At 38.0% G+C, this 12,842-nt stretch overlaps 1 long non-coding RNA gene across 1 annotated transcript in view; it reads right to left on the bottom strand.

Annotated features, from left to right (window-relative positions):
* LOC308220345 overlaps window positions 1-10,716 on the bottom strand; it is a 63,687-nt gene extending 52,971 nt beyond the window's left edge. The window contains exons 1-2 of the long non-coding RNA XR_013956651.1: window positions 10,642-10,716; window positions 4,936-5,041 (exon numbers count right to left, since the gene is read on the bottom strand). This is a non-coding gene — a long non-coding RNA (uncharacterized lncRNA). The remainder of the gene's footprint in view (window positions 1-4,935; window positions 5,042-10,641) is intronic.
* Window positions 10,717-12,842: the final 2,126 nt, after the last annotated feature.

Raw genomic sequence — 12,842 nt, forward strand, 5'->3', positions numbered from 1 at the left:
GAATAACAAAGACATCTTCTCATAATCATCTAGGAGAGGGAGTTCTGAAATTAAAAACAAAGCCAGACAAAAGAAATGCATTTCTCAAAGCACAGCCACCTGAGCACTTCAAAAGCTGGGTACCTGTCTACCTGCAGATAGAATGATGGGTGACCGCCTACCCAAGCAATTTATTACTCCCTCAGATGATTCAGGTAGTGCCTCCTACTTCAACACCTACTTATCCTCACTAGTAAGCAAAGACATATGGAAAGAGGGATGATGTACTACGCAGCATTGCAAGACGGCATTCCAGCCCAGAATGCCACCGCCTGTAGGCCTTGTGCCTATGATTTTGTCAGCCATTTTGGTTCATCTTTCACATAAACAAATGGACTGGAAGAAAACAACACAGAATTACCAGAAAAAGCAGTCGTGAAAAATTCTTCCAAGCTTTCCTTTCACCAGTATCTCCGTCACATTTTCGACACAGTCAGTTTTTCCCATAAGAGGCCTGATACTCCTCAAGCACAGAATGAAATCATTAAAGTAGATTTGAGTTTCATACACCTAATTCATCTACTAAAGAGTAAAAAAACCTTTCAGGATTGTTCTAATCATTGATCCAGTAAGTTATGGGCCAGGTCCAGAGATGCTTACTCTAGCAGAATGGCATCTTCATTTGGACTGAGACTGTTGCACTGAAACTAGTCATGTACAATTCAACATAAGTAATGTCTCAGAGTCTAGCCTGGTGAAACCAGACATGAATATATATATAAATATATATGTTAAGTGATTAACAATTAACACACAAATCACTTGTGCTGAGCAGCGCCATGTGCAATGATTGACACTAAGTGCAGTTGGAAGCAGGAAATCACTGATTTTCAATTAATATTTAAGCAGGAAATCATTTACTATTGATTGTTATTAGGCAGACACTGTTGTACTGAATTAGTGCAAAATGATCTGATACATAAAAAAACTACCATTAATCAAGGTAGTATTAAGAGAATTTGACTGCATAAACAGTTCTTATTTGTTTAAGCCTTCCACAACAATCTACACAGCTCACTTACACAAGATACAGTTTACTGCTAAGATTAATGTTGTTTTCTATATTTATGAAAAGTCTCTTGTGTGGGCCCTCACATCAGAAAAAGACTTTATACAGTGGTTTCTGCTAAAAGGTTGTTTGACAACTGATACTATGCAACTGCCACAGCCAATCCTTTTTCTCTCTAGAGAAAAGTAGAGGTATTTCAGACTCAACATCTGATAACGATTTCAATAGCCTCTCTTTTTAACTCTGATTCTTCAGATTACCATACCATATCAGTATCATTTTTGTTTGATGTGGGATCATATTCAACCTGCTATGGCTAACCAATGTAATGTCCAAGTTCAAGAGAACAGCATCCCCCTTTCAGATCACCCGTAATCCAGAGCTTCCAGACCTGACTCCATGTGCAGGCAATAAAGAGAAGTTGTGGAACTTAAACACTCCATGACTGTATTCCCATTTATGCTTTGCATTGCACAGGCATATTAAGATCTGAAATGACCCTATGCAACATGGGCATATCTGTGAGGTATCCAGTTGGAATACAGTCTCCCTTTGATCCACGTCTTGGCAGTAAGGATGGAAAGACACCTCAAGAGCATTACTCCAATTGCTTCAGATCTAAATCAAGTCTGGAGCTGCCAATCTCTTGATGAGGTAAGCTAAAACCAAGACAAAAATCTTTCAAGGCTCATATCCTGAACCCATTAAACAGATGAATGAACAGAATGATGAACAGAAATAAACTGTTATGCCCATTGAGTATGAAAAAATGAGACCCAAATAGGCACCTAAGGACACAGGAATGGCTCTCAGTTCTATCAAGCTCTGGTTTGGTATCTTACTTTTAAGATGCCTTCTTACCACATGTGCTTGCAAAGACCCAGACTCCTCAATGTCTTACTGATCAGAGCCTTCAACTTTGGCAACATCTTTGAGCAACAGAGGAAAAAATATTTTTAATCCAAAAATTTAAACACAAAACTTTCAGTAGAAGATTTTTCCTACTTCTGAGGAAAAGGCCTAGCTGAATCTTCCGGCTTTAGAGAAAGGTCTGACTGAGTTTAAAGCCAACTAATAAATTAGTTAATTAATGAATTGGCAGCTCTTGAAATGGTTGCCACATTTTCAGTTACCCACATCCAAACCCAGCCTTTTATCTCAAATCTCTCCCCCTTTCAGTGAAATTCCACATCACCTGTTCCTACAGTACCACAGCATTAACCTCTGAACTGATCTCAAAAAGTTCTCTTTTCTCAAAGAAAGATACCCAATCTCCTGTATTACATAGACATTTGAAACTGCACCTTATGCATTTTTATTCTTGACCAGCTCATCCTCACCTTTCCAACTTTTCTCAGTCCCCAGACATCAGTAGTCATCATTTTCCCATTATGCAACCCACATTTCCCAATACAAATCACAATGCTAAAATCACTGCTCTGCTTTGTTCTGTACCCGCTTATCTTCGTTTACTACTCCCTTTCCTCCCTCTATCATATCTGTCAAAGTTTCCCAACCTCTCCTCCCTCCTTTCAAGCTATCTCTAAAATGCCCCATGTGAATCCTCCTCACATTCTCATCCCTCTACCCCCCTCGTTTAGGCTTTGCTCCCTTTTGTTATTCACCAAGTTACTTTTCTCCTCATCTGCCATTCATTTGCAGTGCATTTCTCCCACAAAGCATCTTAATCATAATGCTATAGAGAGATTTTTAAATCTCCATTAATAAGAAATGTGAATATATAACCCATGTATTTCACACAGCTCAATACCTATTGTCTCTCTCAGCCAAGCCTATTGTAGGCTCCATGGGGCAGTAGCATTTTCTCCTTGTGTATCTGTATAGTACCAAGTACTCTCCTGGAGCTCAGCAAATAATAAAGCAGTTGTGTATCTTAAAGAAATGAGATAACACAGTAATAATGACCATACACATATGCAGTAACTTTTCTCCAGATGGATTCCAAAGCACTCTATACCATTTGCCAATTAACGGTACAAAATAAAGTATTTACATAGGACTCATTTCACCCACGAACAATGGCATAACGCCAGCCATGCCTTAATTGCATAGAGTTACACAATGCAAATTTAAGACAGGAAGTGAAGACTCACGTCATATTTCAGGGAGAATTAAGGCTGGTGTATTATAATTACCAGAACTGGTTGTAAAATGCAAATAAATTCTCAAATTGATTAAAAAATTACAGTCTTTGCTAGAATTCTGGAAATATCCAAACCATTTTTATCTGGTCAATGAAGAGAAGACTTAAATACACCCCAGACTCTGAACAATTCCAAAGGTTGCTGCAATTTAAAGAAAAGGGGAAAAAAAAAAAGGGCAAAAACTGGTGTACTCCTGAATAGCTTTAATAATACTTACAACTGGAAACTAGCCAGGACCTGGGCCCTCTTCAACAATTGTTGAAGGATTTTACTCATCATAAACTGGGACTTCAGATGACAGGAAATATCATGTTGTGGAAATCTCAAAAAAGCAATTTAACTGTGCATTCACACAACCAGATTCAAATTATAACTTAAGTAAATGAGCTTAATAAGAGCTGAAGTAATTCCTGCTCATGTTTTTCCACACACCAACAAATTCACAGGCAAGCTTAGCACTAATATTTAAACCAAAGTTCCGTAAGTAAAAGCAACACTTAGTTCTCAAAAGACTTTCAATTGGGTGAAGCCTTGGCACTGGTCAGATCATTCAGAATGTTTTCACTAAGTTTAACACAGTCAGGGTTTCACCCACAATCCAGGGGATGGAGGACTGAATAATGAAAAAAAAATTTTGAATAAATTATTCTCTGATTGCTCAAAAATTATGAATAATTTATTTGGAGAAGAGTGTTCAACCATACATAAAGCTCATCGAGGAGGGGCAAATGTGTTTCTGAGTCATTTATTCAACAATTAATGGAAAGAAAATTATTTGACATCACAAATGTCATTCAAATAGCTCTAGACTATAGTAACTTGGTTTCCAGTTGACTCAGTATGACTTTTAGAAAAGTGCCAGGTTTTCACGCACACTAAGCTCTCCTTCATTATTTTAGATCCTCTTGTTTCTATTTTCCCCTTTACCCTAGCAAAATAACTTATTTTTCCAGTACCACCACCATTGTTGCAGGCCTGACTTGCTTTGACTGCAAGGCCAGAATGCAACTGCGGTACTGGGCTTGAAACAATCTCTCCCTTTGCCAGGAAGCCTGAAGCAAAGGAAAACGAGGCTATATACATTTGAATTCCTGACATATACTAGGTGGAGAGCAGAGAGGAAATCCACCTCAAAACAACAGCATGAGTAAGAGGAAAAACAGAAGAAGTGAGACAAGAGTAGTAGCCACATTCCTCCAAAGCCCCTCTTCCACACATGTCCATGCTTGGATCCACACGCCTGGAGGGACCCGGGAGCATCAATGCACAGTCGGAGTGAATTTCCATTCTCAAGCCACAACATGATTCATCATAACCACTGGCCAACTAGGTTGCTGTTGAAAAGAAACCCTGGCATTTGGTGTAATTATGCTTTCTTAACTATAGCAATGTTAAATGCAGGAAATCCATTTTGTTATCATTGTTTTTCCAATATGCATTTAAAATGTAGCATTGTGAACACTGGCTGGTGTTACTCCCTTCACGCGATTTTCTCAGTGCCTTAAGCACAGCATAATAGAGTGCACTCATCTTTCAACAAGTTGATAGTTTTCCCCCCTCAAATGAAACTTAAACAATAAAGGTTAGATTTAAAGACACAGCAAGACAAACAGCTCTGTTTTTTCCTTTCTTTTTAAGTTATTCGCTAGCATTTAACGAGGATTTCCAGGGTACTGTAAGCCTTCAAGGTGAAACAGAAATGAATTGCTAAATAGAATTTACCTGAGAAGGAGAGGTGGAAGAAGGGGTGTCTGGTGTTGTGATAAATATGGAATTGGTTCTCTTCATACACAAGGCATGCAGAAATTGGTGACTTATTTCTTGTGTTCTGAGTAAGAAAAAAGGCAAAGTGAAGAGGAAGAAGCAAAAACGATCAGAGCACAAGGCCATATAATAGCTATTCTAAAGCAAAAAAAAAAAAAAAAAAAAAAAGCCAGTACTTTTCAGCCAGATCTGCGTTAAAATAATGGCACACAGAACTAGGTACAATATTTTCTTAATTTAGAATTTTATAATACAATCTGATTTGGCATCTACAATATATAATCATCAGCAGAATGTAAATGCTATAATCCTTGTGACAACATCTATTCTACCTACTCTTTTTGCTGCTATTTTAGCTTGATTCTAAGAAATCATTCCACAGCAAGTATTACTTCTATTAAGAAAGGTTAAGCATTGCTGAGTACTGCTTAGCAAAATCTTATTTACCTGAATAAATAAGCTCCCTAGAAATAATGAATACACACAGTAATGTGCATGCTTTCATTTACACATAATATACATCCATTAACACTCACTGTGCAATAGAAAGTATCAAAGAGCTATGTGCCCTCTATCAGTTGAAAGAGATTTACTTAGCCGAGTATGATTTTAAAGGTAAGTTCTTTTTTAATACTTGGACTATTTGTTGGCCTGCATCAGACACAGAATCAAAGAATGGTTTGGGTTGAGATGAACAAGATCTGGAGCTGGAAAGAAGATAAAAAGCAGGTGGTGTGGTTTACAGTGCAAGTCACTCCTTCAGTGGCATTTATCTATGTAGGTCACACCTGAAGCCACACAGTGCCACAGACATGATACCACTGGAGGTGCTGCCTTTGAGAGGAGATGTACAGCTTGGTGTTAACCTCCGTGAAACCAGCAGAAGCATGAGGTCACTGCTGGGAACAAAAGGCAGCAATCAGGGGAACCTGCTGATCACTGAACAGCACTGGGGCTTACCACAGGCTTGGCGGGATCTCCAATCCTCTGACCTCACTGATTAGCAAGATGGGAGAAGGGAGGAGATGGAAGGGGTTTGTAAGGAAGATGAAATAGCAACTGAATCCTGACAAAGCAATATTCCTAAGAGCCCTGTGTCTAAAGTCAGCAGTTAGTTTGTATTTTCACATTTAATTTGGCCACTGCTGGACCAAAGTCTCCCAGGCACAACCTGTCACCACACTGATTTCAACAGTGTTAAAGTGGGATGCATTTGTCCTGTTGATTACATTTTAAATTGCCATCATCTCCTCTTTATGCTTGTAGCTTTAGACTGAGATTTCTTCTCTGCATTTATTTCAAGCAGCAGCCTTGCCACATATTATAGCATTCACACTACTGACCATTTAATCACCCAACCCCCTTGAAAGAAAAGAAGCCTTTCTTTTTCTCTCCCCTCTCTAGCAGATCAATGTTCAGGTCCTATCCATTCTCTATGGAAATGACCCCTCTGTCAATATCCTGTTACCTAATATTTACCACACTGGTGCAGAGTCCGAAAGGTAAATTTGAAAAGAGGTGATTTCAGCCCTCATAAACAACTAACCAAGAAATGCTTGGGGAAGGGCAGGCACGTAGGATTCGTTAGCTGTGGCAGGGCTACAAAAGCCATTCACAACACCCTTGTTGACACTGCTTTACTTCTTCGGGACTCCGCTTGCTAATAAAACTGCAGAAGGATTAACCAAGGAGTTTCACAGAAATCGCCACAAAATGCCTTAGCATTTTTAAGCAGAAACCCCTTGGCACCGATTTTACAGATGACATACTGAAGAGGTTGAGATTTTTCATTGCTTTTTTTTTTTTTTCTCTCTCTCTCTCTCTTAAAGAAAATAGGATTAGAGGTAGAGGCTTTTATATTCCACCACTTCTGAGACATATGTTCTGCTCTCCCACCAGTTATGAAGTGATTACTGGAGTGGCACAAACAGATTTTTTTAACAAAGTAAAGGTGTGATTTTCTCAGGTTCTGTGAGAACATGCACACTTATTTTTACCAACCCAATCTGTTTTCCAGTAGCTTAATGTCCGCAGGGTTTATAAGGCTATCTTAGGTGTTGGATGCAACGCAGCTTGCAGGATGCTACCTGACTATGGAACTTTAGAGAAAAAGACACAGAGAAAGCAGAAATAATACAAGACTCAAAGTAATCTGGAGACAGATTTAAATATACAAAAAGACTGACCTTTTTTGCTGCTTGCCCATATACAGTTCTCTAAAGCCTGAAGGCCCTCGTATCGTAAATACTTTTGCTTCAGTTTAGAAACCTCACTGAAGATTTATCCTAAAATAATTTACATATTCAGCCTGACTTTAAAAAGTATTATTTTTACTCCACAAAAAGGAATTTGATCTTATAAACACTCACTGCCAGGAACAGCGATTCCCATGTGGGAAATGGGACTTGATCTCTTGCACCTTGCCTACCTAAACTGACAGCAAAATGTTACCAAAGGAACAAGTGGAGAGATTTGATTTTATATCAATTCACACCATTTTTCAGGTATAGAAAGACTGACGAGATTTCTCTACAAGGCAGTATAGGGAAAGGGTTCACACCTGAACTGGACTGCTCAACCATTCCAGATTCTCAGCCAAAAATTTATAACCACACTAACAAAAGACATTTCTCCTCCAAAAGACTCTTAAAGCTAAGTTTTGGTTTGTTACACCAAGACAAATTTAGAATAACCACTTCAAATGCAGTGAAGTTACTCAGGACCAGAGGAAGTGAGAACAAAATTTGGCAAGGACTGTAAGGGAAGTAGTCAGTTAACATTTAATCCTTGATGAAAACCTTCAGGTCAAGTCTTCACACGAAGAAGTTACACTGGTTTAAAAACAGACTATCTGAAAACCCTTTCATGGATATATTTCAGACTGGCATAACATCAGTATAGCTCATAATTTAGCAACACAAGCTAAGCTGTAGATTTCCAGCCTGGTTGAAATCTATACACTTGAGCTTCTGCAAAGTTATGAAGTAATTTTAAGTATATAGTATGTCTGATAAAAACCCCTTTTGTTAAATCACTGAAATTTTACAGGTAGATAACAGTCTTTCTTACATAGGACAACATGCCTGAAATATGGTTTTGCTCAATGACTTTATCAGTGCTATTAAGACAAGGGGTTTAGAGGGTATTTTGTTGACAAAGGATAGTCCAGCCCTCCTAATCAAGATTTTTCTCAAGAACAGTCTTCATCCTTACCTCTACACTGAGGGATTGGACAGTGAGGTCAAAGTCATTAGTCCCTGACAAAAGCCTTAGCAGGTCCCACTAAGCACGCTCGGTAGGATTTTTTGTTGTTGTTGCTTGTTATTTTGGATGAACAGTACCCCCTCCTTGCAAATTGGGATTTTCAGCGCAGCCTCATACGAGTTAATCAGGCCACACTCACAGGAGCAACAAGGTCTTGTTTTCAGCAGCAGAGGTGGAAACCCTTTGGTACAGGCATACAGGCACTTCTGACCCCTTTGAAATGCAGCTTTCATGAAACTTAAAGCTTAACTGTAAAACTGATAGGAGAATAAATATTGGGAAAAATTCTACACATTAAAATTTAGCGAGCAGATAATGCTTTTGTAGAAAGCATCTACAGATAGCCTTGGTCATTTCATCTATAAACCCCTCACAGTTCCAAAGCCACCTCTGACTTCAAAGTTGTTCTTACAGCTTTTTTCTTCCCTCCTTGGCTGTTACAGTACTTCCTACTACTGAAAGAGATCCACAGAGATGGAATAGTGATGTTTCACTCTTTTTTTTTTCACATAAGCTCCCCATCCCCTCTTATCCCACCCATTTCTTTCCTTGGCTTTACCAAATTTGTATCAGACAAAGCTATGAACAAATAAACATTTCCCTTTTAAAATTTACTATGTGTGCTGTGTTATCCCATAACTACACGACGGTCATCTCAAACATCTTGCCTTGGTATAACAAGTTGTTTTTATTTTTACTATCTGCTTATTATCATCATTAAAAAGAAACAAAATACAAATTAAAGTGCAATAATCTATGGGAATGCAAAATGTTAAGTATCTGCTTTAGATCCACAGAGGCAAGGAAATTAAAAGAGGCTTAAACTCTGAGCTAATGCTTCATCCCTAATTCATTCTCTTGTGCCCATATATTGAAGTCTCAGCACAATGAATCTGTGAAAAGACACATTAATGTGTTGTGGAACTGCTGTACAATAAATTGATAGGGAATTTAATGTAACTCTGATCAGAGGCTGGGCCAGAGATTTCAGTGATGAGTAATAGCAAGCAAAGAATTTACATTTTAATTCAGGCTTTCCTTGAATTTTTGGCTTTAATTCATACTCCAGATACTTTTCAGAAAGAAGGCTTCTGCTGAGGCATCCTATACAAGGCAATGAATGTCTGACAGCAGTTAGTACTTTGTGATTTAATTGCACTGGTATTTCTTAAAAATAAAGGTCATATGTCACAAAACAACATCAGGGTCTGAACCTCTTCTCTTAAAGACTACTGAAAATTATTAAGTCCCCTTTACAACAGGAGGAGCATATCAGTTCTAATATTGCAGAGTATGTTTGTACTCACAAAGGGCTCACAAGATCTCATAATCCTATATTCTAACGAAGCAAAAATATCTTACATGGTATTAACATCAAATCAAACAGAAACTCATGCTCCATGATAGACTTTTTTCAAGAAGAGAAGCTTGCTTTTCAAAGTTCTTTCTGCTTCAAGCTTGCTTTTTAGATTTGCTATGAAATGAAACACGAATTTAAAGAGTGGAGATTCAGAAAAAATAGAGAAATGGTGTAATCTTTCCACTGTAAATACCCATGCTGAAATGACAAAGGAGGTGTATGCAAAATCATTGCAAATAAATTGCTACATGTGCTGTATCTCGTAGAACTGCTGAACAGTTTTTATTACATTTTTGTTCATTGGAGATTGCTATAGAGATCTCTGCATTGCAAGTAGCCACACCATTTCAGTGCTTTGCTGTTTCAGAAGAGCAGATTTTCTTGATTAATAACAAAAGGTTTTGTTGGGATCAGAGCTGTTTCCCACCATCTCTATGCAAACCCGGCAACACAAACTGTGTACATTAGCATTTCAAGGAGCCTCCTATTAATGATGGCAAGAAAAGCTCCTCTCGGTGGGTAAAATCCATTTTGTCCTCTCTTGTGACATCTGTTCTAACTTTTAAAGCCAGAAAGGAAACTAGATAATGCCAGAGAGTCTTTTGATTTACTGTATTGGCACTTGTGATGATGCTTCAGACTATAAAAGCATGTAACCCTAGTGGACATACATGACTGTGTAAATGTGAACATCTGCATATTCCCACAACATAGGGTGAATTGAAGAAGTAATTCCAAAGTTCTTTGTTAAACTTTTAACTAGCTTTTTTTTTTTTTTAGGATTTCATAATTATGCTTTCAATTACTTCTATACCGTACAAAATTCAACATTTTAAATTGTATTTTTATGTAAATGCTTACTGCTACATATGCTTTTTGAATTAATTTCATTTCCCAAAGCTTCACATTTTTTTTAACATTTTTTTGTGAGTAAAGCCTTAGAAGCAAATGGAGTTGGAGGAACTGAAATATGGTTAAAAAAATAAAACCCAAACAGCGTAGGATAAGAAAAAGTAAACTAAACCCTGCAGATTTCTTACCTCTTTACACCATCTGTGCAGTATTGCTCTTAGGCCTTTTACATTGGTCATCCTGGGAACAAAGCTGAAGGCAGATTCCAGCAGTTTTTCCATTCACTATTCATTCAGAGGTTCATCAGCTCCATATGGATCCAGCCAACTGCTGTGTTAAATCAGAGCCTTTTCCCAGAATTGACATGGTAATGAAGTCATGGTATTGCTCACAGAAAAGGCCTCCATAGGTATTTTCCTCTCTAACAAATCCAGCCTTTTCACCCCATTCACTCCCTAAAATTATCTCATAACGTTACAACATCTGTGAACTGGGTTTTTGCCTTTTAATGTCTAGCATGTTTTATTACACGACTATGCATTACATACTGGTTAACAAGACTCCTACATAACCAAGGAAATAAAATAAACTTGCTCTCTTCTTTTTGCAGCTCAGATTATTTCATCCCCTTTTAATTTATACCTGCTATCTTTATTTTTCTTCATATAGAGCTGTCCAAAGTAGTGATGTACAAGAAACTTTCATTTTTCTGATTTCTATCAGAAAATGGATTTAGAAATATTCCAGCATGCAAAATTCTTTAACCACAAAACGGTAAATCCATCAATACAAAAAATTGCTAAAGGGAAACTGTGTTAAGGGCAACTATGTTCTATCTAACAGTTTCCTTCACTTCATGAGATGTATGGATCTGAACTTTGTTTGAACAGCAATGGTTCAATATTTGATAAAGAATAAATATGAAAAAGATCATTTCTGTAATATGCCATCTGCAATCAATATGTAGATACTGCCTTGATAGGACAGCACGAAGTTGCTTTATTGGAAAACTACATCTTTCTCATAGTAATAATGTACTTCAGCAACTATGATCTATGAAACCAGGTATCATTATAGATGCATATGTCCAAGGTTAGCCATTTAATGACTACAGACAACAGTTAGTTACTCACAGTTAGTATAGCTTTTTGAGATGGTTTGTCAATATGTATTCAGGTTCCGCTCCACATATATCCCAATACTTTTTTGCTGTGTGAGTCAACACCATGTCTTGGTAGACTGCGGCATTTTGTATTGGAAAGCAGAAAGATATGGCACAGATGATCCCCCATCCTGCGCTCTAGCACAACATGCATCCAACTGCACCTATTGAACTTCTGGAACTTGTTGATGCAGAAGGCTGTGGAGGGCGACTGCATCTGTAGGATCACAAAAAAATAAAAGAGAGAACTTGATGGACCAAAAGTCCAGAAACAGACGCTGAAATGGCTAAGCAGGGCTACACTGCTTAACATATCTAATACAGCTGCTCTGAGCGCTAGAAAAGTCAAGGGGAATGGACTGCAGAAAGCGGCCAGGCTGGTACGGTCTCCCTAAATAATCTCTCTCTTGTTTCTCCTTCTGGAGACAGAACACTTGGGCAGCTGGACCTTGGTCTAATCTAGTTAATGCCAATCCCAAATTCTTTTTTACATCCTGTGCATGTCACTGAGCCATCACTCAGATCCCAGAGCTCAGCATTCATTCTACTCAAACAATGACTGCAGGACTGCTCGGCCATAACTGGCATCAAGCATGGACCTACTATTCAAAGTAAAGCTGTCTAAAGGTAGATGGAGCATAAGATCAAGTCCTAGAGAACCAGGAAGAGCTTTGGAGCAGAAACTGTGAGATTTCTTATTCTTATCCAAGACAAATATTTCATAGTGTCTCCAGTAACAAAAGACACACTATTAGTGAGCAACAATTAATGGTTGTCTTATGGGAGAGCTCCAACTGGGTATGAGACAACCCCCTGGGATATGTGGGATATAGTCACATATATGTTACATATATGTGTACATATACATATACATATACATATACATGTACATATACACATATATGATACCTCAACTAGATGCTGCATTATAGCTAGGTGACAACATCTGTGCTGAATTAGTTAGTGGGAAAAAGTATTGTTGCCTGTGCATAGTGCAGTAAGGTGCATCAGCATGATTCTTTAGTGTATTTGTTATTCACTTGGAAAAGGAGCACCAAAAAAGACTGGTAGACACGTGCTTTTCATAGGTGAATTAACCCAGAAGCATCCATTATTAGTGGGACTAGCCAAACAAACATCTTTAATCCTGACATCTTTAAGTTTGTCATATTTAAGGATACAAAGCTTCAGGTCTGAGGATATTCCTTCTGTACGTTTAATTACGGA

The sequence above is a fragment of the Psittacula echo genome, assembly GCF_963264785.1.
Source record: "Psittacula echo genome assembly, chromosome: 4".
In the NCBI taxonomy this organism is placed as follows: domain Eukaryota; kingdom Metazoa; phylum Chordata; class Aves; order Psittaciformes; family Psittacidae; genus Psittacula; species Psittacula echo.